The sequence below is a fragment of the Lonchura striata genome, chromosome 3 (assembly GCF_046129695.1).
Source record: "Lonchura striata isolate bLonStr1 chromosome 3, bLonStr1.mat, whole genome shotgun sequence".
Classification (NCBI taxonomy): Eukaryota; Metazoa; Chordata; class Aves; order Passeriformes; family Estrildidae; genus Lonchura; species Lonchura striata.
This window is the reverse complement of record NC_134605.1, coordinates 66,960,144-66,982,766: the sequence shown is the minus strand read 5'-3', so window position 1 is coordinate 66,982,766 and position 22,623 is coordinate 66,960,144. Positions and strand designations below refer to the sequence as shown.

Here is a 22,623-nt window from a genome sequence, read left to right as displayed (position 1 = left end):
AAAACTCTTCTGCCTGTTTCTAAGAGGATCTATAGAACAAATAAAATTATTAAAATACATATTTAGGCATTTAAGGTCAACCAATGGGTTTATTGAGGATCTTTGCTCTACCACAGACATAATAAAATTTAAAAACTAGTTAATAAGAAATTAGCCACTCCTGGCTAAGAAACTCAAACATGAACTTGGAACATCCTAGGGATTCTATGGCTAATTGTCTCTCTTGCCCTTCTTGTCTGATGCACATCCAGTCACTGAGACAGGAACATCCCCCGTCCCCCAGGTGCACCCACTCTGCAGTTCAGACACAAGTAGAAACAGGAGACCCTGGATGTGAGCAGGACAAGCCTTTTTCTAGGCTCTGTAGTGCAAAGCCACACATTTCTCATCACACCACCATCTTACAGGTGGGAAGGACTACACATCTAGAGAGAAAATAAGTGTTTGTGATTTCCAAGGGCAGACAAGGAAACACAGACATTCCCACCCAGAGATGCTAACAACTCCATGGACATGGGCTATTCTGGCCTGCCACAGACCCACAGCAGATGAGTTTCTGCTGCCAGCATCTGAAGATGTGCTGCTGGTAGTTGGGGAGATAAGTTATTCCATGCTGTAGTGCTGGGTGACCTGTGCTGCCCTGCAGTTATGTCTGCCCTCAATATTTAGCCAGGAGGAGATCCTTCACCACTAGCTTCTGAGCTGAAAAAATTACCAGCTTCCCTACCTTAAATGCAGCTAGTGCACGCTTCCCATGCCAGAAAGGGTGACCATGTCAACAACATAATGGTGACAGTCACTCTGCAGGCTGCAGTCAGTCACAGAGGCAGTGGCATATGACATTATGAACTGTGCAGAAATGTGCAAAATACTGAAGAGATCCAGCCTTCATCTGGACGGACAAGCAGAGATTTAGTTCCTTCCCAATGATATAACCATCAGCCCTGTATGCAGATTCAATACACAAAACAATGAAGTCCAGCATTATTATAGTGGGTGAAGAATACTGGAAAAGGAAAGAAACAAATTTTTATTTGTTAATGCATGGCAGGCTACATTTCTGTGATAAATTAGAGCCCACTGATGTGTCAAGTGACACAGTGTGTAGCTGACTATAAGAAAGCTCCACATTGTGGGGATGGTTTGGTTCTGGATCATTTTAGAGTACTTTAACACATCACAAAAGCAATTTCCTGTCCTTTCCTGCCTCTTATTTTTCCTTCACAAATTCAAGTACCAACTCACTATGCAAATTTATCTACTGCCAAGATTTAGCACAAATATCAGTTACTTGTGTACAATTGCAGAAGGGTTATAAATATGCAAAAGAAATTTAAGTACAAAAGTTTGCAAAGAAAAGAAGAACGCAAGTGGGATATTGGCTGTCATGACCTTTTTCTGAGGTTACAATCAGATTAACAATCTAGTACAAATGACACCAAAAGAATAAGAAACATATTAAATTTCCTAGTCCTTTTTTATTTCCTTTTTTTTTTTTAACAAAGGCAGGATATCTCATTCAATATCAATTGAAAGAAAAAATCACTTCCATTAAGATGATGTGTTTTTCTTTTGCTATTGCACTAGACTTCTCTGAATTCCTCCCAGGAAAGAAAACTCATGAAAAAGCAAGATGAAAAATGTAATACAGTTAAAAAATTAAAAATTAGGAGTCATCTGGTTTGGGTCTTAATTGGAGTCCTTTAAATAATACTGGTTCAAACACACCATTACTCCAGGAAACCTTGGCATTATATTACACTTTCAGAAACCCTAGAATGATAGAAAAACAGGCAACAGGTGAAAAATATGTAAATAAGTATTTTCATCATGTACTGACTGAACCAAATATCAAAGCCTGGATAGGGCTAATTAGCTACCAAGGCAGCTGTTGAAAATTTGTCCTACCTGAGCATCTCAAAGGGATTCCCACACTGAGCCATGCTGGGAGCCCAGCTCATGTCACACACCGGATCACATAGAGGAGAGTCATCACCCCAGAGAGCCTGATGTCTTCCTATGTTCTCACCCCAGGTGGGACCATCTCAGATCAGAGAGAGGCTCCTTATCAGTTAGCTGGTGTAGGGATATTACAGTCTCGAGGTGAGTTTACTTGTTGGTTATACATTAACCCCCACCTCTGTTATGCCACAGGTTCTCTTGAGAAAGAGCAAAAGTGATGCAGCTATCACTAGCAGATTGCACATCTGTTTTTTTTTCCTCCTCCTCTACTTCAGTTCACACCCAAACTCTGACTGGTAAATTATGCTCAGTCAGTTGGCACCTACAGGTCCAGCGAGACATACAAGATATTTTGAATTAAAAGAATCACTGCTTTTCCTTTGAGTTGACACTGTCCTTTTTTTGGCATCCTCAGAGCCCTTCCACACTTTTCCTTGACTATACATGTTCACATTAATGCCACAGAGAAAGGTGTCCACTGCAGATCTTCCCACCTGACCACAAATGTTCAGATTGTCCCAGAAACTTATAAAATATTTTATACAGCTTGTGCTAGACTTCACCTTTACTTCTGTATGGTGTTACTGTCATGGATGCTGCAGAAGCTGCAATTTACTGTTTATATGATAAATCTAATCTTTAGATCTCAAGATCTCCCAAAAGCATAGCAGAGGTTCTGTGTTTAATGAGAACAATAGTCTGATGATGGGACCATGCTCCTCTGACCACACTGGGAATGGGATCTGCAGCATTCTCTTTTTTATCTGTGCTGTAACAAGAAAATACTGTGGTAAACAGCTTGGTAAATAGCATCTTCTCTTATTTTAGATGCAGGAAATACCCGAAAAGTCTTTAGGGTGGATATAGTAAAACTTGGGAAGCTTCCCCATAGTTTTCTTTTAAAATATTTTTTAAAGCTGTGTTGTGAAAGAATGTTGTGAAAGAATATCCTGAAAAGCAAGTTCCTTATTATGGAAATGACCATAATTTCATTTAATTATGGATAATTTCCAATAAAATTCATTTTTTCATTGTTCACCTATTCTACTGGCATGTGTGTGAACTAATAGATGAGGGTAGTTTTATGAAATAGCATCTGTCTTATCAGAGAGAAGCCTATGGTTTTAATCATATTAAAAAATTACAGGTGTTGGACATTTCTGGTACAGATATCTGTTCTACTAGTAGTGTAGTATCCTTTTTTCCTGGGTATTTGAACATTTTCAGTCAAATTAAGTATCTTTTGTCTCCTTATAAACAGTTGTAAGCACCTTGTTTTGAAAAATGAAAATGCCCAGATATATAAAAAGAAGGTAAATTCAATTCAGCTAGATGAAAGCTTGATTTGCTCAACTGTGAAATCTACAGGAATGTAAAAAGTAATGACCTTTATTGACAGATAAGTGTAAAAAAATTTATTCCAATTTATACACTGGAAATGCCTAAAGAGAAATAAATAAATAGATAAACATATCTATGTAAACTAATATTAAAGTACCAATAGTTCAACATATTTTGAAATGTCCTTGTGTTTTTAAATAGAATATATGCCTCTATGATGTGGTTTATATTCAGGCCCAGTGTAGATACAAAGAGCTTTGTAATATGACTATTCACACCAAAAATTAGACTATATCAAATAATAAAATTCAAGTGCCAGTCACTTTCATTAAAAAAAAGAAAAAAAGAAAAAAAAAAGCAAAATCTTTGTCATGGTCACAGCTAAAGATTTATGCTTCTCTCTCCACCTTGCCCTCACCCCCACCTTGATTTTCTGCTTTTATTTAAAAATAAAAGATAGAACTTTCAGAAAATTACCAGAGAAATGCTGTGCCAGGTTCCAATAAAAAATAAAACGTGCCAACATAGATTTTCAGGTCAGGAGGAAAAATATGATAATTCAGTCTGACCTTTTTCAAAACAAAGAACACAGAAAATTGGGAGGCAATAATTGCAATAAGTTATTTTTATTAAGTTTACAGTTTTGCACAATGACAGTTTAAGTTTTCTCTCAGTAGTTGTACTAGGACTTTTCCACAGCTATCTGGCAATATTTTCAAGCAAAACTTGAAGGTAACAAGAGAAAAAAGGATTTCTTAGTTTGAAATATGCTGACTGTGTACCACATAATGTCATTTGACTGCCTATATCAGATATAGCTTCTCCCATTTTCTGCAAGCAATCCACAGGATAGCATTCTTCTACAATGAAAAGCTTAAATGTGCATTAGGACACCCTTCATGCCAAACACAGAGGATAAGTGATCTCTTTCATTCCTTTGAATGCTCAGAATATTCCAAACAATTACAAAAAAATATAGAGAGAGTTACATTTCTAAATAAATTTAGAAAAAAAAAATCTTTTCACTATATACTTTTTAAAAACCTGGAGCTCAGTCAAATATCACTGGAATGAGCAAATGCATTTTAAGAAAAAAATATATCTGTGTGACAATTTTGTATTTATCTTTTTCAGTTTTTCGGCTCTGGAATTTCAGTTTTCATACACATTAAAATATTCAAGTATTTTTCTTTTTAGTGATTTGCATGATTTTGGAGTTTTCCTCAGAGATAAATAGAGAAACTGTTTTCCTTGACTTTTCAAGGTAGGCTGATCATGGAAATTTCTGTTCAGGGACATTTTCAGAGATTCTAACCCCTTGAAAACCATGTTTTGACTCCTCAGGGTTATCAAACATAGCTCAGGTAGTTAGAGCTTACCCAGTGGTGATATTTGTAGGGCAGGTGACACCAAGTGGTGCCGTCACAGGCAGAGCTCCTGCTCGTGGTGTACAGCCGTGCCTTCAGCTTTGGCTGTGTCAGGCCCTGTGCAAAAGGATTCAGCTTCCTCCAGCAGCTTTTCCCTACAAGTAGCTCAGGAGTTTGTTAACTACAGGGTCACTTTTTATCACAAAGTTGCCACCTAAGGACAAGGTAGGAGCTTAGAGCTACGTCTCCCAGTGACAGTGCTGGATGTTTTTTTTTGGCCAGGAGAGGTATATTTTCATTTGGGAACAAGTTACACCTGGGACAAACCTAGATTATCTGTCACTTGGTTAGTTTCAGGCAGGAATGCCACTGCACCTCTCCAAATAGTTGCAACTCTTCATAAGCAACAGTCACACCAGTGTGCATTCCTCCTGCCTGCTTACATGTGCAAGAGCTGTATACTTTATTTCCCTTGACATGTTATATAAAGTTTGAGAGGACTTGAGTTAATTACAAAAAGATAGTAATTATCTGTTAGGTTTAATATGAAACCTTTAGAGTGACAATGCAAAATAATTTTGCAGAAATCTCAAGACCTCCACACAAATGAACTCAGTTGATAATATTTATTGACAGAACACTAGTATAATCACATTAATATTTGCAAATTTCAATTACGGGGAGGGCATGAGCCTGTTTAAGTAGGCAGAGTTTTCCATCATGATTGAAACAAACACCAATTTATTAATTCAACTTCTAATTTTGAAAAAGGTGAAAGTGTGATGCTGCTAAGAATGATATATGATGGAGGAGATTATTTTTGCATAGATGTAATGTTATTTTCTTCCTGTGACATTGAAATTCTGTGTCAAATTCTGGGAGAGAGGAAAGGATAAGAAAGCAAAGGTCAGTTCTTATATTAATGAAAAATTGACATGGTTCACTAGCATTATGAAAGCAAGTTATACAGTATTGTGTTGTTCAATAACTGAATCTTTTGGATAAAAATTGTAATTGTGGTTCATAAAAAGAGGGGGAAGTGAAGGGTGATGAAATTACTCTTTTCTTTTTTTTTCTTTTTCAGCAAAGTTTTTCCCAAAATAAGAAAATTTACTATAATCAAGCAGAAGATTGTGACAGCAGAACTCTGTCATCCTAAGGACCCCAACCAAAACTTTTGAAAGAGGAATCTTGCAAAGAATCAAAAGACAGGGATTTTGTGATATATCCTTATATCTTCTATACAACTGTATGCTTATAGACATTAACAGAACAATTTATTTACTAAAATAAGGGTTTATTTCCTCCTGATTTGTAAATAATATAAAACATTATTTACATTCTTATTTGTATTATTTGGGATGTATTTGTACCAAAATGCACCAGTGCATAATCAGAACCACTGTCTACCTCAACTAACAATCAGAGTCACCCAGTTCATACGGAGGCAATGATGTTAGACTAGGACAAGGATAAAATAAACCCTCTGAAGTAAACTGTGCCCTCCTTCTAGTCAAAGAGCAGAACTGGTGTGTTTATGCATCACACATCTAACACAAAAGCCACCATTCAGCCCCAGAAAGAATAGCTTGCAGATGTCACTGCCAGGCACAGTTTGCTGTCAATCTAAAAATATGATACATGATCTTAAAAGGAGCTGAAGAAGCATTCTAGAAACTCTTTGCTAACTAGAAAAAGGCTGGACACATGGCAGAGTGAACAAGCCTTTTCCAACTTTCTTCCTAGAGCTTGCTGGAGCACTCAGAAAAGACTGAGCAGCCAAAGAATCACTTTTCCTCACAGTCCAGGTAAACAGCATGCTGCAAGAGTTCACTGTAGCTGCCATCCTAGGCTTTTTATTTCATTCTGCTCCTGAAAGTACAACAGTGAAACACATCTGCTTTGGTATTCTTCATTAGATGTGACAAAAAAAATTCAACCAACCTACAAAACCCCCTGAGGTTGGAACCACAGCCTCATCACCTATCATGGAAGATGTCACTCTGTCTCATCAGGGTGCACAGTGTGAATGGATCTGGACTCACAGTTCCTTGGAGGGAAGATGAATATGTTTGGTGGCAGCTGGTAGAACAAGGAATATATTGAGCTCATCTTCCCTTTCCCTCTGGCTCAGAAAGGCCTCCTCCCAAAGGAGAACAGCTCCAGTCAAGCTGAGTAAGAAGATGTGCTGTGAAATGGGAACAGTTTACAGCTTTTCAAAATCTGATTTCAATACTGAGAGTATAGAATGCTTAGCGTGTCTTTGAGGCTGTAAGCATGAGAGGGCTCAGATAAATCAGAAGGTACACTTGCTCAAGGCCTTGCTAAAATCTACCTCTGGGTAGCCCTTATCCCTGACGATCAGGCAGAACAGATGGCTAACGGGTTTCAGTCCCTGCCTGGAAACAGTGGGGTTTATTTTGTGCCCAAAATCTGGTCTCATTCCATGGCTGGATGCCCATTGCAATCTGCACTCTGGAAAGAGTCTGAGGGCAGGGTCAGATCAGAGGAGATGGGTGGTAGAGGAGCAGAAGAGGAGCCCAACTGGTTGAGCTGGACAAGCTCAACTCATCAATTTTGCAACAGAAGAGGCCACAGCAGAAGAAGAAGCTGTACAACACAGGCTGAGATGAGAGTCAGTAACAATTCATGTAATTCACTGGGAGAAGCAACAAATGCTGAATAAGCAAAATATTAAATACTTGCATTAGTATTTCTAAAGGCAAAGAGGGGGTAATCTTATTTTTTCTGTATATACATGTAAGGAAATGGATTAAGAAGAGCCATTGGTTGGAAAAATGGACCTGTATCTTTTGCCTTGCCTATTTTCAGACTATAAAATAATCAGTTCCTATGCAGATTTCAAAATAATCCCACATATTTGAATAGGCAGTCAGTGACAAAACCAGCAATGCAGAACGGTTAATTCAGATGCAAATATTAACAATTACTGTAACACAGAACTCATATAGTTAGCACTGTAGGAACAGATACTCTGATAATGAAAACTAAAATAACTGCTGGTATCCATGAAATCGGAGATTCGTATCCTACATTTTTATAAAATTCAGCCTGCATATCAGTGTGGTAACTGAACAGAGTTAAAATTCTGTGTGCAGTCTTTAAGATAATTTTTGAAAAGGGTAGCCTTGTGAGGATAGTTATTTAAAATTCAGAAGGCTGCCCAGAATATCAGAGTAAGTTCAGCATTAGTGTAATTTTTCAAACTGACCCCAGAGGCCTACGAACTAAAATGCCAGCAGATTAAAATGCCTTTTAAGAGCCATTCTGCACTAAGTGTATGTATGACAGAGTTATACTTTGAGTTATAAGCAGGCAGGATCACTTTGGAGGCGACAGCTGCCACAGTCAGGCAAGGACAATTTTGCTGTAGCATGTGTCAAACAGTTGCAGGATCAGGCTAATTGAGAGGTCTCCATCACTGTAACAGCAGCTTCAAGGTTAGTTCAGGGAGTGGGGGTCAGAGTCAGGCCTGCACCCTGCTGAAAGCAGTCAAGGGGAAGGCACAATTTTGGCCAGAGTAACATCTGTTTCTTTCACAGCTTATAGGAAGCTATTGGCAGTGGTACCACATTGCCACCAAATGTGTCATGATCTTTCTCCCTGAATGTTTCAGCCTAACAGCTGTTCAAAATACCTTTGTCAAATGGACTGAGATATTTAATAGACAATTTATTGCTGAAAAATGCAATGTTTTGATATTGAAGCAATCTGCAAAGGGATTTGCAAAGCTGGATCCTTAATTTGGAGCTTTTCCCAAGAAACAGGCTGGAGAAAAAAGCCTCATCTTTGAAAGAAAGGCACTTCAAGACATCTCAAAATCATTTGTCTGACACAAATTTGAGGCTGGCTACTAGTTCACTACCCAACTGCTTGGTATGAATCCCTCTTTTTTTGGACTACATGAGTTGTATTCATCCACTAAGATCTATCATCCCTGCAGACCAAACTGAAGGGAAGGAAGAGATAAAGGCAGAGGCACCAGAGGCATTGCAGCAGGATGCAAGGAGCAGGATGCTCTTTAGATCGTGAATTACAGTTGTAGTTAGTAGACATGCTTCAGACACACACCAAAGAAGCTCCAGGCTGGCTTTAGATCTACTTACTTAACTATTCCTTTTTAAGTATCAGTGATAAATAACTTAAACTTTTTAGAATACTCTCAGATCTCCTTAATCATTATATGCCATACCAAGAGAAAAAATTAATTTCCATTTAGGCGAGAGTGCACAATATATATTAAAGTATAAATTAGAAATCAATATGCAGACGTATATCATGAACAATTGTACAGTACCTCTCTCAAATGTTTACAAGGGATCTTTTAATATCTGCTCCTACCCTACTGTTTCTAAATATATTTATGGAGTTGCAAGCTACACATAATTTTCCAAGCATGAAGAATTTTAGGGAACTCAGTGATTTCACTAAACAAAGTAAGTGACTTATATATCATCTCAACTTCTAAACTAAGCTAAGCTAAAAATCCTGGTATGCTTCGTTAAATTTCAATTTTCTAAATAATTCTCACTTCTTTTTTGGTCAAGCCTAATAGCTTCTACTGAATAATGAAACTGGTATTAGACTACTGCCTATTTATCAGATTCAGATACAGGTTTTATTTTTAATTTGGATACATCAAGTTCATTATATATGTACTTGTGCAATAATTAAATCAGACTCCCTGAAACTCCACTAAAAGCATCAATTAGAGAAAGAAATGGCTAAAGTATTTAGATTTGTTCTTTCTCCTAATTTGAAACCTCCAGAGGTATTAAATACAGCTTGCTGAAACCCTAACTGGAAGTAATGTCCAGAGAAGGCACTGGGACCTCATGATCTTCCCCCTGAGATTCAGTCTTACCACACACCTGGGGTCACAGCGTTTGGAGGCAATTATTTTACCACTAATTTCAGAGAAGCAATTATTATCTCTCTGATAGGTAACTTTCCCCCAAGAGCACTGTAATTTACATATGCAACTCATGAACCACAAAACTGATATTGTAGGACTATGCTGAGTAGAGTCTCTTCTAGGCAGCATTTCAATGTACCCACACCCAGACTAATATTCACTGTTTTTGAAGTTGTGCTATCCTGCATCAGTGAAAGAATAATAAAACCTCGCAAAATCTCAGCAATAAAAGATGAAGAAAGATTAGAAAAGATGACTTGTAGATGTTGTAAAAGATGTGCAGTGATGTTAAGTATCAAGAAATAAAAATTTGTTATAAGTCACTCTAAATTAAATGTACTTTCCCCCACAATTAAATTAAATATTATTTTTAATGTAATTAGCCCACTGACACTCAACTAAAAATTAAAACTATCCAAATATCCTGTGTAAGCATAATTTCCAGCTAGCTAAAAGGTGAATATTTTAAAACTTAAAGGAGTTTGATTTCTGAGACCTTGCCCTAAAATATTTGTCATTATTTTTGTTTTCTTGACACAAACAATACTGATAGTTCCCAAATGAAGATTTTTGCATCTGTTTGATTTCTTGAAAAATGTTAGTAATGCATCTTTTAAAAGAAGTGCTTGTACCCTCAATTTTTTGTACCTCTGAAAAACCAGATTTTTCAACACTATATAAGTTTCTGAAAACAAATGCACTGTAAATAGATAATAGCTTTCCTATAACAACAATTTCTGGATAAAATTACCCCAGCATTTGATAAGAAATGTAACTATAAGTAACACAGAAAAGTATGTAGAAGAGTAGCCACCATTTTCTAAAACATTTTACCACATTCAAATCTTCCCCTGCTTTCAGAATATTATTATATATTCCACAGTTAATGGCTGATTACAAACAAATATTAAGCCCCTGTTACACTATTTATATAAATATTATGCTGTGCTGTAGTACCACCGTTTAAATCAACTGAGTTCATTCATTCCTAGCAAGCAAAGTGAATAAACAGCATCCATGTATTTGGAGTCACACTGACCTAAATAACACTAAGATTACATCCATGGAAATGAGTTAAATTGTAGTAGGGCATGAATTCATACCCTGGAACTACTTTTTTCCTAGAAAATAAAATGTCAGGGCAGGCTCTGACACTGTTTTTATGTTGGCTACTTGACCAGCTGTCTCCCAAGGGTTTCCTAGGCACAGCTAGGGCACTAGCCCAGCTTTGATGGTTTTCCCAAGAGGCAGGCTAGATGCAGCCTGTGCTTGGGAGGCTAAGGGAGCTTAACCATATGGAAGTGGCCATGCTTAGCTGGCCTCCAGGCTAGAGGGAGACCTTGCATCATTCAATTTATTCATAAAAATTACAGGCAAGGAGCAGAAATGCAGCTGTAACAGGAAAAAAAAAAACCCAACCAAACAAACATGCAAACAAACATTCCCAATTAGTCTCCCAACAGTAAACATTCCCAATTAATCTCTCATAATTACTGGAATAAAAGAGACAAACCCTGACAAATCTGTTCCCTTGTGCCCCTGGGGGATAAACAGACGCGAGTGGCCAGCTTCTGCCTACCAGCGCGCCGGGGGTTCGCGCTGCCTCTCCGTGCGGTGCTTGCCGTATTGACCCAGGGCGCTGGTGCTGATGCGCAGCCAGGTCTGCGGGCAGCTGTCTGGCCCTGAGCACCACTTACCGACACGTGTCAGCTCGCATAAACAACACCCGTGCAGCTTAAGGTGCTCAAACACCACACTAAGTAAAGCAGATTTCTTCCCAGCTGCGCACCAAGCTTTTAGCCACATTTTAAACATGCATCCTCAGCCTATATACTGTTCAGCTGTAGGGAATATTCCTCTTAAAAGTTTTTAAAAAGACACACTTACTTTCCCAGTCACTGCTGTCTTTAGTTATGGCAAAGAGACTCTTATTTTCCTTTTCTTTCTCTTCTCACCTAAAGTCTTCCTGTATTACCAGGAATAAAATAATCAAGCTACACTAAACACGTACCTTTCAAAGAACTCACCCCGTTACCTTGCTAATCTATTTTGTCCACTAGCCTAAAACCATGGCACAATGTCGTGTCTGCTTGGAAATAGGGCAGGGATTATTCTCTTCATCAGGAAAAATATTTGGAGCTTTTCAAATGCTTTTTTATCAAGTTGAAAAAGTAAGTTTAAAATCTTCAAAGTCTCAGCAGAAAGAATTTTTTATTAGGGAGAGATCAAGAACTTTGTGTCAATATTTTGGGGACTTCTTTCAGTTTTTTATTTTTTTCTTATTTTCACAAAAAATCACATTATAGATCAAGAAAAATGAAAAATATACCTTTTAATTAATATATTATCACAATGCACAGAAAATGTATATTTTTAAAGACAGCTTAATTTTAACTCATATGTCAGAAAAACTTAAATTTCAAAGAAATTTGAACTAGCTTCAAGTTTTACTTGAGACCTGACTGAAAGATCTTCAAAGACAAGATTTCTGTGATAAAAAAGTTTTGATCTATTCTAAATTGACATTTGAAAAATTGAATTTTAAAATTTAATTCAGATTCTTGCAAAGAGTTGAATGACAAAGAGGCATTTTTCAGATATATTTGCTTTGTGCAAAAGAGAAATTGTTTGAAAGTTTAGAAAATATTTTTATCCTTTTCTCATTTTTCTCTCCTTTTTCTTGTTGAAATACTTTCCTGCTTTGACAAGAAAAAGAGTCGTGGAAAATAAAAGAAAATTACACATTATCATTAAAAATACTTATATACTCTCTGGTTCTGAAACACACAAAGCAAAAGTTTCTAGTTACTTTGTTCTAGAAACAAACAAAGCAAAAGTTTCTAGTTAGTTTTTTTACAAAAGAAGAAGTGACAAATCTTAATGACTGATAAATCTTTACAATCCATTTTTGTTAAAGAAAATTTCCGTTCAAGAATAATGCTCACAAGTAAAGTTTCTGTCATGAAATTCATCCTTTTTTATTCCTTGCTATTAAGTTGTGGAAGGTATACAAAAACCTCTCTGAGGTATCTGAACCACAAATAGTCCCTTTTTTGCCACCAGGAGGAAAGCAAGGACAGTTGCAGCACTGTAGGTCCGATATACAAGAGAGGAAACAGATGTTGCTTCACCCTCACCTAAATCTACTTCACCAGCAGCCAGGGAACCCTCCTGAAGGAGCTGTTGGAAAAGCAACCAGAGAAATGAAATATGTTTAGGCACATCAGAATGAAGGCCTGACTTCCATTTTCTGCAATTGTATTTTGACTTTTTGAAGCCCATGTTTTTTGCCACATCTGAAGGAAGTGAATTTCATTCTTAGTTCAGAAAGCACCAAATGCAGCATGCTGAAAGAGTAGCTAGCAATGTCATTGGTAACCAGAACTTTTTTCATGTGCAAACTGAGAACTTCTAATGCAAGGACAAATTTTTCACTAGTTCTCTTCAAACCTTTTCTACCTCTGAGTGAAACTCTGTGGTTGGTAAAAAGCTTATCAGTCTCTTTTTCAGAATTATTTGCCAAAAAGATCATAATAGATTATTTTATACAGATTGTGAATCACCAGTCAGGAATGTAATTTTCCACCAGTAGACAAATAAAGACATGTTGTTTGACTATACTGATAGATTCTACATTGGCAGACTTTTTACCTGCTGCAAATCTGGTTTACTTTAGATTTGAGATTAATCCTTTTACAAGAGGCAGGATTGTGAAATTATGAAGAGGAAGTATTTGCTGCCACTTCTGATATTATTTATAGTTACACTTACAAAGGTGAGGACATGCATCAGCAAATTATCTAAAATATTTTTCCTTAGATCTTCCTTCTGACATCATGACAAAATCATCTCCACTCAATCCATTCAACAGTCTTTTCAGCATCAAAATTTTATATGAAAAATGGTATATCTATTTACTCTATTAAATAAAATGCTGTATTAAGTACTCTTCTGCTCCACTGCAATTTTCATTTTTCCCAAGAACTCCACATTACACTCACAGAAAATATTTTTTTTATTTCTCCAGTGTAAGACTGTAGTTGATTTTTCAAGTTTAAACAGGAAGACTTTGACAGTGATTGTAGGTGACACTAGCCTGTAGTTGGCAAAATATCTTTCAGATTCATGTTTTTCAGGACAAAATGTAACACTGGCTTCAGACACTGAAGTAAAGATTCATATTGTTTTCTCCTTTTTCAGGATTTGAATACTTTTTGGGCTTTTTTTTTTTTTTTATTTAGCTGGTTGCTTGGTTGGTTGGGGGTTTTTAGCTGTTTTTTTGTTGTTATTATTTTTGTTTGTTTTGTTTTGTTTTGACAGAACTGCCTCTTATTTGTAGCCTTGGGTTTAAAACATTCTGCAGGAGAACCATTGGACCCTACTGTTTTACCTTCAGGAAACAATTTAACCACTCTCAGCTATTCACTGTGTTGTCAAATCTTCCTCTGTAACTTCATGGTCAGACAGAAGGAAGAACCAGCAAATCCCTGCCAGGAGGAGGAAAGTAACAAAGTAGGGCATTATACAGATTTGGATATTAAAAGAGAAAAAGTATATACGTATGCACATGTATACACACAGATAAATGTGTATACAAATGCACACAAAATCTGTTAGGGCCATCTGGATTTCCAACATGGGAAATGGTTATTTTCTGGCTTTAGTCTTCTTTTGAGGCTCCCATCCTGTCGTTATGTCAGCTTTAGTTACTTCTCCCATGGCCAGAACATGTTAGGTAACTCAACTTTCATAATTTTATTTTTAACCTCAGTTGCACTTTTTTTATGTCTTACTTCTGTCTTAGGGATCGTTTCATAAAATACTGCACTTTTCCCTCTCTTGACAAAAAAACCAAACCAACAACATAACACATCCTTATATATATTTTTACTTCATTTTGCTATGTCTCTACCATTTCCAAATTTGTTTCTAAGTTCATTCAAGGTTTTGCCAAACTCATTTTTGTCTTCATACCTGGCAAATGTCATGCCTTATATAAAAGTAAGAGGAAAAATAAAAACAAACCTGTCTGCAAAGAATCCAGGATGCAGTGTAAATCCATTTCCATTGATGTAAAGTGACTTATCTCTCAAGAGATGCCAGTTTTCTAAGGCTGTCATCACAGCAGCAATGTCAGGTTGGAAAAGGAGGTTTTGATATAAGTTAAATGTCCATCAGTTAGTGCAGAAAGTTTACACGCTGCTGAGCAAGCTTAAACACTTGTTGTGGAGGACAAATCTCTTATTTGTCATCTCATTTTTCACTTAATTCTACACAGAATTAATTCATTAATATTAATGTTGCAGATGCACACTTTAAAAGAAAACTAGCACATATATATGTATTATAAATCAGTTCATTAAGTCCATTTACCAATAATTTTTTCGTAATTCGCAGACACTTTTTTACCATTTTCTGCTGTAATGTAAAATCCTGTTATCCCTTGGTAGACTGAATATGTGTCTGCTATAATACAGTCTAATAGCTTTATTTATGACAGTCCTTTGGAGACTCCAGCAACTGTGTGCAGTCAAGATTGTTCAAGCCATTATAATACAAGATTGTATTACAGTGATTTGAATGGATAAAAGTTCTTTCATTTCCAAAAGGGAAATAAATCATTAGACACTGTTCTGTAATATATGAGGACAAATGTGTTCTTTTAGTCCCCCAGACATAGAGCTGTATTTTCTTAAGCAACACTGTTGCAAAAAATAAAATGCCTAAGGACTAAGAGAGTGTGTGAACAAAAAGTACAGGAATTATCTATTTTTTATTTACTTATTTTGTAGCATGAAACGTTGTATATCAACTCAAGTACCTTAAAAATCCTTTGTTTGGGTATACTCAACAGTTTGCCCATGGAGACATTCCTTCAATTTGTCTCCTGAAAAATGTCTGAATCTAACAGAATTGGCTATTAAAATCTACCTTCTGCACTGTTAGTCCATTATTATATGTAAAGTTCATTTTGCAGTAGTCCTTCATTATAAACATCATCCTTCACATCTTATCTACAAAAGTTCATTTTGACTAGAACTATGAAAGAGTACAGCTGTGCAACCCATTTTAAAACAGTTAATTGCTTCCAGTACTTCTAAAGTATATAAAACTTTAAAAGAAAAATAGCAATATTTAAAGATTTCCCCCTGAAAGTTAAATTGAAAGTTGTCTGGTGCTGACAAAATTTTATAACCACAGATTTACATGTTTGAATAAACTTGGAAAAACTATTACCTTTCGTGGTCATTGATCACAAAAGCATCTTTGTTCAACAAAATGTGATTAGGTCCCCTTGAGGTCAGCACATGCTTAAAGACTAATATTTATTCAAGGGTTTTGTTGATGTGAATCTTTCTGCAATTACCATTTCACCTGATTGTGTTAACAATGCACAGTAATGCTTGTTTGTTCAGGAAAAAAATTGTGCTCACAGACTTGTAATACTTGAGAGAGAGAGAGAGAGAGGGAGAGAGAGTGGTTCTAACACAGTATTTATGCAACAGGATAGAAGTACTGTTAAGTGCTGTTGCTGTGTTAGGCAAACCAAAAGCATAAATAACAGAGTAAAAAGTCCTGGTAGTAAGTGATGTCTGGCTATTTGCCTTAAAAGATTGACATTTCTGTTCTTGGTTTTATTTTTTTTTTTAATTTCCATGCATTTGTGCTCTGCACCCAAACCGAACTAAGCTAGGTTTTCTTGCATATCCATCTTTTTATTTCATTTAGCCAGTAGTATATAATTTCAGTCTGCATGCTTTTCTAAGGAAGATGATTTTATCAAGGAAATGTCCTGGTTGTCATAAGAGAAAATTGAAAACACACACACACAAATACACACACACGTGAAAGCAAAGCACAGCTGAGATTAGACATAGTCCAGTGATTGATATTTTAAGTTGCACATGATACTCTTTCCTTGTTCTGTTGCACTGCATTTAGATATTATATGGCTTTCCAGACATGCTATGCATAATTTTACATACCATCTGCTTTACATGCCAGGTTCCATATGTACAATGTATAACCTAAAACCAATATTTTGAATGATTTGAGCTACAGTGGAGGCTTTTGTTCTTAAATTGTTGAATAGAAGAATATAGTCCTAAATAAATATCCAATGAATGTGTTCTGAGTCTAATAAAAAATAAAATTTACTTTGAAAATGTTCTTAAAGTTGGAGTAATGACAAAATTTAGGTGACTTTCAAGAATCCCAGTAATGTTACTTCTTAAATTCAAATACCAAGATACCTGTAAATGCTTGCTACCATTCACTTAACAACCATAGCAATACAAGGGCATAAATATGTTTCAGAGTCAGGCAAGGGACAGTAAAAATAATCTTGAAATATTTATCTGAATAAAGATGAACAGCATTTACTCCTCAAAACAGGATGAGGTTTATATAGCTGCTAAAAGTGAGCAATAGTTATATAGAATCATGTTCTGGCATTTCCTGGTACTTCATTATCTAGCTTCATTCAACTCTGCCTTAAATACTCAGATCTTATAGTCTTTAGTTACAGGTAAGCCTAAAAAATCCTAAATTTCTGTTTTGGAGATGCTGTCCACAGGATCTGTCTGAATGTCCATATGCATCTTTGAAGAAAAAGTACTAGAACATCAAAATTAAAAAAACCCACAGAATTCCAAACAATGGCTCTCAGACAAACCCAAAAATTTATTAAAATAATATCTTAATTTTTAGAACTGCTGACAGAAAGAAGCTTTGGATCTTAAAAAAAGCACCAGCATCACGCCCTGCCATACCCCTCAATAAAAAACAATCCAAACCTCTTAATATTGAAGTAATTACCATATTTTTCATGTTTGACTTGAAATAGAAGTATTCTCAACAAAAATAGGCTGTTGCATTACAATGTGTTAGCAAACAGCAGATAGAGTGGAGAATAGAGGAAGCAACAAAGTAGATCAGATAAAATTTTACTCCCCGTAAAGTCCCATAAAATATGTACCCTCCACTTCCATATATGGCACATGATAAAAGAAACCTTAGAATTCACAGGAAAATTAGAAAGAAACCTGTAATATGACATTTTAAGAATGAGGTGTCTGTCTTGCCTATGGATTCGCAAGGAGAGAAGAGATAATAAGTGAAGTATTTGTCCATTTTGCAGGATTTTTTCCCCGCTGTAACATGAACATCTTAATCTTTTCACAGTTAAGTATTAGTGACACATTCAGTTCACTTCAATGACAATTCTACCAAATGCCTGCAAAAAAAGCAGCACTTCAAACTTTGCTTTTATATTTGCCTATTACCACAAAGTTGTACTTAAAAAGGAAACATCATTATTGGACCATAAACTAGAAAGTTTTTTTTTTCTTTTTGTATAGCATTTTGTTAGTGGTGGAAGCTACAGGGGCGCCTTCTGTGAGAAGCTGCCAGAAGCTTCCCCTGTGTCCCACAGAGGTGATGGCAGCCGGCTCCAAGACAGACCTGCTGCTGACCAAGGCTGAGCACCAGCAGAAGTGGTGGTGGCACCTCTGGGATAGCAGATTTAAGAAGGGAGAAAAAATACCCCGAGCAACAGAAATTGCAGCCAGAGAGAGGAGTGAGCAATAGAAACTGCATTCACAGAGAGGACTGAGAACTTGTAAAAGCAATAGTTCTGCAGACACCAAGGTCAGTGAAGATGGAGTGGGAGGAGGTGCTCGAGGTGCCACAGCAGAGATTCCCCTGCAGCCCCAGGTGCAGACCATGGGGAGGCAGCTGTGCCCCTGCAGCCCAGGGAGGTTCATGGTAGAGCAGAGATCCACCTGCAGCCCCTGGAGGAGCCTGTGCCAGAGCAGGCTGATGCACAGAGTAGGCTGTGACCCTTTGGGAAGCTTATGCTGGAGCAGGCTTCTGACAGGACCTATGGCCTTGTGGAGGGAGCACTCCACACTGGAGTAATGTCCCTCTTTGTGGGACCAACACCACAGCAATCTGCACCTGAAGGAGTGCACCTTGTGGAAGGGCCCCACACTGGAGCAGCTCATGAAGAACTGCAGCCCATGGGGAGACTTGTTGGAAAAGTTAATGGCGGACCATCTCCCATGGGATGAGCATCACACCAAAGCAGGGGAAGAGTGTGAAGAGTTCTCCTCCTGAGAAGGAAGGAGAGGCAGAGACAACATGTGATGAACTGACCACAACCCTCATTCCCTATCCCCCAAAACCACGGGCAGGGAAGAGGTAGATAATTAAGGTGTCAAGTCAAGCCTGGGAAGAAGAATGGATGGGGAAGAAGGCTGAGAGGGGAAGGGGAAGGGTGGATGTTTAAGATTTAGTTTTTATTAGTTTTCCTACACTGGTAATAAATTAAGCAAATTTCCCTAAGATGTGTCTGTTTTGCATGTGACACTAACAGCTGAGTGATTCCCCTGTCCTTATCTCAACCCATGAGCTTTTTGTTACATTTTCTCTTCCCTGTTTAGCTGAGGAGGACAGTGATAACACGGTTTTGGTGAGTTCCTGGCATCCAGCCAGTGGCACCCCAGCACACCTATCAATGTAGTAGTCACACTGTTCATGAGCATGAGCATATTTCTGATACTTGATAGGTTTTTGACCAGATTCAGCATGTAGGGTTGCTTGGGGGTTCTTTCAACGCTCAGATTTGGGAAAAAAAAATAAAATCACATTTTCCTTTTTAAGACATTCCAAGCAGTTGAGAGTGGTTAGTCAGGTTGCAGGAATAAGTCTAGCTTTTGCCATTTGAATATCAATATTTGTATTTAGTGCTCCATTATATATCTGACTGCTCCCAATCTAAATACTGCACTGAACAGAGGACGTTCTGTGAACTAGAACTTCCATTTGCTAATGGAATTTTTTTTTGCATAAAATCTTCTTTGTTATCCGTATGAATATGGGCATTTTAATTATTAATCAGAAGCATTCTTTCTTATTTGTATCTGTGCTGTGAAAGAGTTGGATAAAATGGGATAAAAAATTAATGTACATTTAGATTTTTCTCCTCTCTAGAGAGAGGGTGTTCATGAGTTAAATGCTTATGCAACACCTTTCCTTACAAACTGTACTATAACTCTTGTTACTTCTCTACTGAGACTTCCTGGGCCCAATCCACAGGCCACTGAAGTCAATGAGAGCTCATCTAATTGTCTCCAACTGCTTCTAACTTTTTTTTTTTTTTTTTTTTTTTTTTTGAGAAAAAAGATATACTGGAAAAAGTACCAATTACTAAGTAATGTGATATAATGTATATGGATTAAAAAATTGGATTCAGCCCACTTGATTTCCAACACATCAAGAAATCATTCCAGTATTCTCCAGTGCAAAATGGCAATGAAAATCTAGAAGACAATCCTGACACTGCTAAAATTCTTTGGTTAGAGAGCTAGCTTCTAAGAGGAAGTTTCTTTTATACATCTCTTTTGCTTTGCCATCTCTGCCCAGTCCTTTTCATTCCATATTGACCATAATTACCTTCCTCTGAAGTCAATTGGGAGTTTTGCCGTTGACTTCAACGGCAGAGTTATCATACCCAGGATGAAAAACACAGTGAGAAGAGATCATTGCCAAAGTACACACAGTAGAAGAAAAAATACTTCAATGATTTACCCCAGTCCACTTAAAAATCGCCAGCAATTGTGAGCTTTCATATGTGTTTCCCACAAATCGCACCAGGCAGTCTAGGAGAACAAAAAGCCCCTTGCACGGTGTTCTTAGCATTTGGTAGCCGGAGCTGAGCCCCTGCCCGAGCGGAGTTAGCCGTGTGCAAACCCGAGCTGAGCGGAGACACCCGCTAATTGACAGCCAACGTTTTACAAACATTACGCTTCCCTAAGGGACAAGCGTTTTCGCACCGGAGCCCTCTGCAGCGCAGGAGGACAGAGCATGCAGGACGGGGAGCGGGCAGGGGAGCCGCGGGCACCTCTCGCTGCGGCGCCGGGGCACCGGCCGGGGCTCCGCTCTGCTCCCCAGCGCGCAGCACCTGGCTGCTCCGCTGCGCAGGTGAGGCGCCCGGCGGAGCTCCGGCTCCGAGTCCGATCGGTGGCACCGCGGCGTCCGAAACACCGGTGGCCAAAACCGAGGAGCAGCGAAGTACCCGGGGCGTACGGGGGACACCGTGCCCTCCGTGCCCCGGTCCCAGCACGGCGCGGAGCAGAGCCGCCAAGGAGGGAGCCCCAAGCGCGGCAGGGCACCCTCCACACCTTACCCGCCCCCGAGGGACCCCGGCGAGGCGCGGAGCCCCGTACTCACCGCGGTGCTGCAGGCAGCAACCCGCAGCGCAGACGAAGCGCCCCCGCCCCGGCCGGTGCCCGCTGCGGTGCACAGACCCCGTCCCTCGGCGCCCACATCCAAACCCCGGTCGCGCAGCTAAAAGTCCTTCTGAGGAGCACACGGCGAGCCCCGCCGCCTCCTGCCTCGGATCGCTGTCACCTCCCCTCCCCTCGCCCCCCGCCCTGCGCCCCCCCGGCGGGCGGCAGCAGTATCAGCAGTCCCTAACCCTCACATCACGCACCGGCAGAGGTGCCGGTCCTCGTCGCTACTTACCGGGCATCCTTCAGAGCGGCGGGCGGGCGGGAGCGAGGGAGGAGGAGGAGAGAGGGAGGGAGGGATTGAAGGAGGGAGGGAGGAGGGAGGGAGGGGGCTCCAGGCGGGCTGCGCGACGCAGCGCTGTGCTGTTCGGCAGCCTGGGCAGCTCGGCAGTCAGTGAGTGAGTGCCTCCGTGCGTGACGGCGTGTGCGTGTGTGCGCGATGCTGGACACAAGCGAAGGGAGACTCAGGCACAGGAGGGGGGCGGGAAGCGGTGGGGGAGATCAGGGGGCGCAGCCCGCGCATGGTGGTGGCACCAGGTGCGGCCCAGCGCGCCCCCGGCCCCGCGGCCCCCAGCGCCCCGCAGCCGCGGCGGGAGCTGCCGGAGAACGGCTTGGGGGAGGCGCGCATCCTCCCCGCTGCCACACGCACCGCCGGGTGAATGGGGGAAGCGGGGGGAGGGATTAAAAAAATAAAGGTAATTAAAAAGCCCAAACAGTAGGAAAAAAAAAAAAAAAAAAAAAAAGAAAAGAAAACTCTGTCTCTACTTCCCGGCCGAGGTTTGAGCCCCCCGCCCTAAGCTGCGGTCCCGCGGCAGCGGCGCGCTCCTGCCGCGCCGGGAGCCGTCACCGCCCGCGGTGCAGCACGGCAGAAGCTGCCGCTGCCGGGAGCGCCCAGCTGAGAGCCAGAGCCGCTCCCCGCGCACAGAGGAGCCTCCCTCTTTCCCTCCCTCCTTCCTTCCCACCCTTTTTCTTCTCCTTCCCTCCCTCTCTCTCCCCCAGTCCGCTAAGGCAGGCAACGCGGCCAGGTGCTGTCGGCTCGCCCTGCGGCCGAGCGAAGAGCTGGGCAGGGCCCTCCGCCGGCGCTGGCTTCTCCGCGGGAAGCGGCCGGGCTCCCGCCGGCATTGGGGTGGCGCTGGCAGCCTGCGGCCGCCGGGACGCAGCTGGAGGGGGAGAAGCGAGGGGCGCAGAGGGGAAGTCGGCTGCTCCCAAGAGCTGCCGGCGGCACCCTGAAGAGACGGCGGAGGAATGAAGCAGCAGCGGTGAGGGCCCGCCTCTGCCGGGCAGCGGTGCCCCGGCGCATCCCTGCAAACGCCGCTCCCTCGCCCGGCTGCTCACCTCCCGCCCGGGCGGAGTGACCCACTGGAGAGGACCGAGGACGGTGCATCATGACTGCTGGATGTTTGGGAGAGGAGGGGGGAGCAAGCAGAGAAGGGAGGGAGGGCATGATTAGAGGAATCGAATGGAAAGGAGTGGGGGGGAAACAACACGCACACTAAAAAAAGCTTGTTCTTGGGAGAGAAATCAAAAATAGCCACAACAGCATTTAAAGTTGCTCGCTTAGTGATTTGCATTATAACGCTGCCACTGCTACCTGGCTCCTCCAACAGTGTGCCCAAGGAACATGCAAGATGGGAGAGGGGGAGCTATCTACTTTTTTTTTTTTGTGATCTCTCTTTCTTTAAAAAAAAAAAAAAAACAACAAAAACAAAGCAAAATCCAATCACAC

General features: G+C 40.1%; 1 protein-coding gene across 7 annotated transcripts in view; it reads right to left on the bottom strand.

Annotated features, from left to right (window-relative positions):
* HS3ST5 (heparan sulfate-glucosamine 3-sulfotransferase 5) overlaps window positions 1-22,287 on the bottom strand; it is a 192,594-nt gene extending 170,307 nt beyond the window's left edge. For 2 of the 7 annotated variants that reach the window (XM_077782265.1, XM_021555514.3), the window contains exon 1: window positions 21,133-21,173. The gene's annotated coding sequence lies outside the window, so the exon portion shown is untranslated. Of the gene's footprint in view, window positions 1-20,838; window positions 21,009-21,132; window positions 21,554-22,232 lie in introns of those variants that run through there. The other 5 variants (XM_077782266.1, XM_077782264.1, XM_077782267.1 and 2 more) reach the window with 5 other exon arrangements.
* Between the last annotated feature and the right edge of the window lie 336 nt (window positions 22,288-22,623).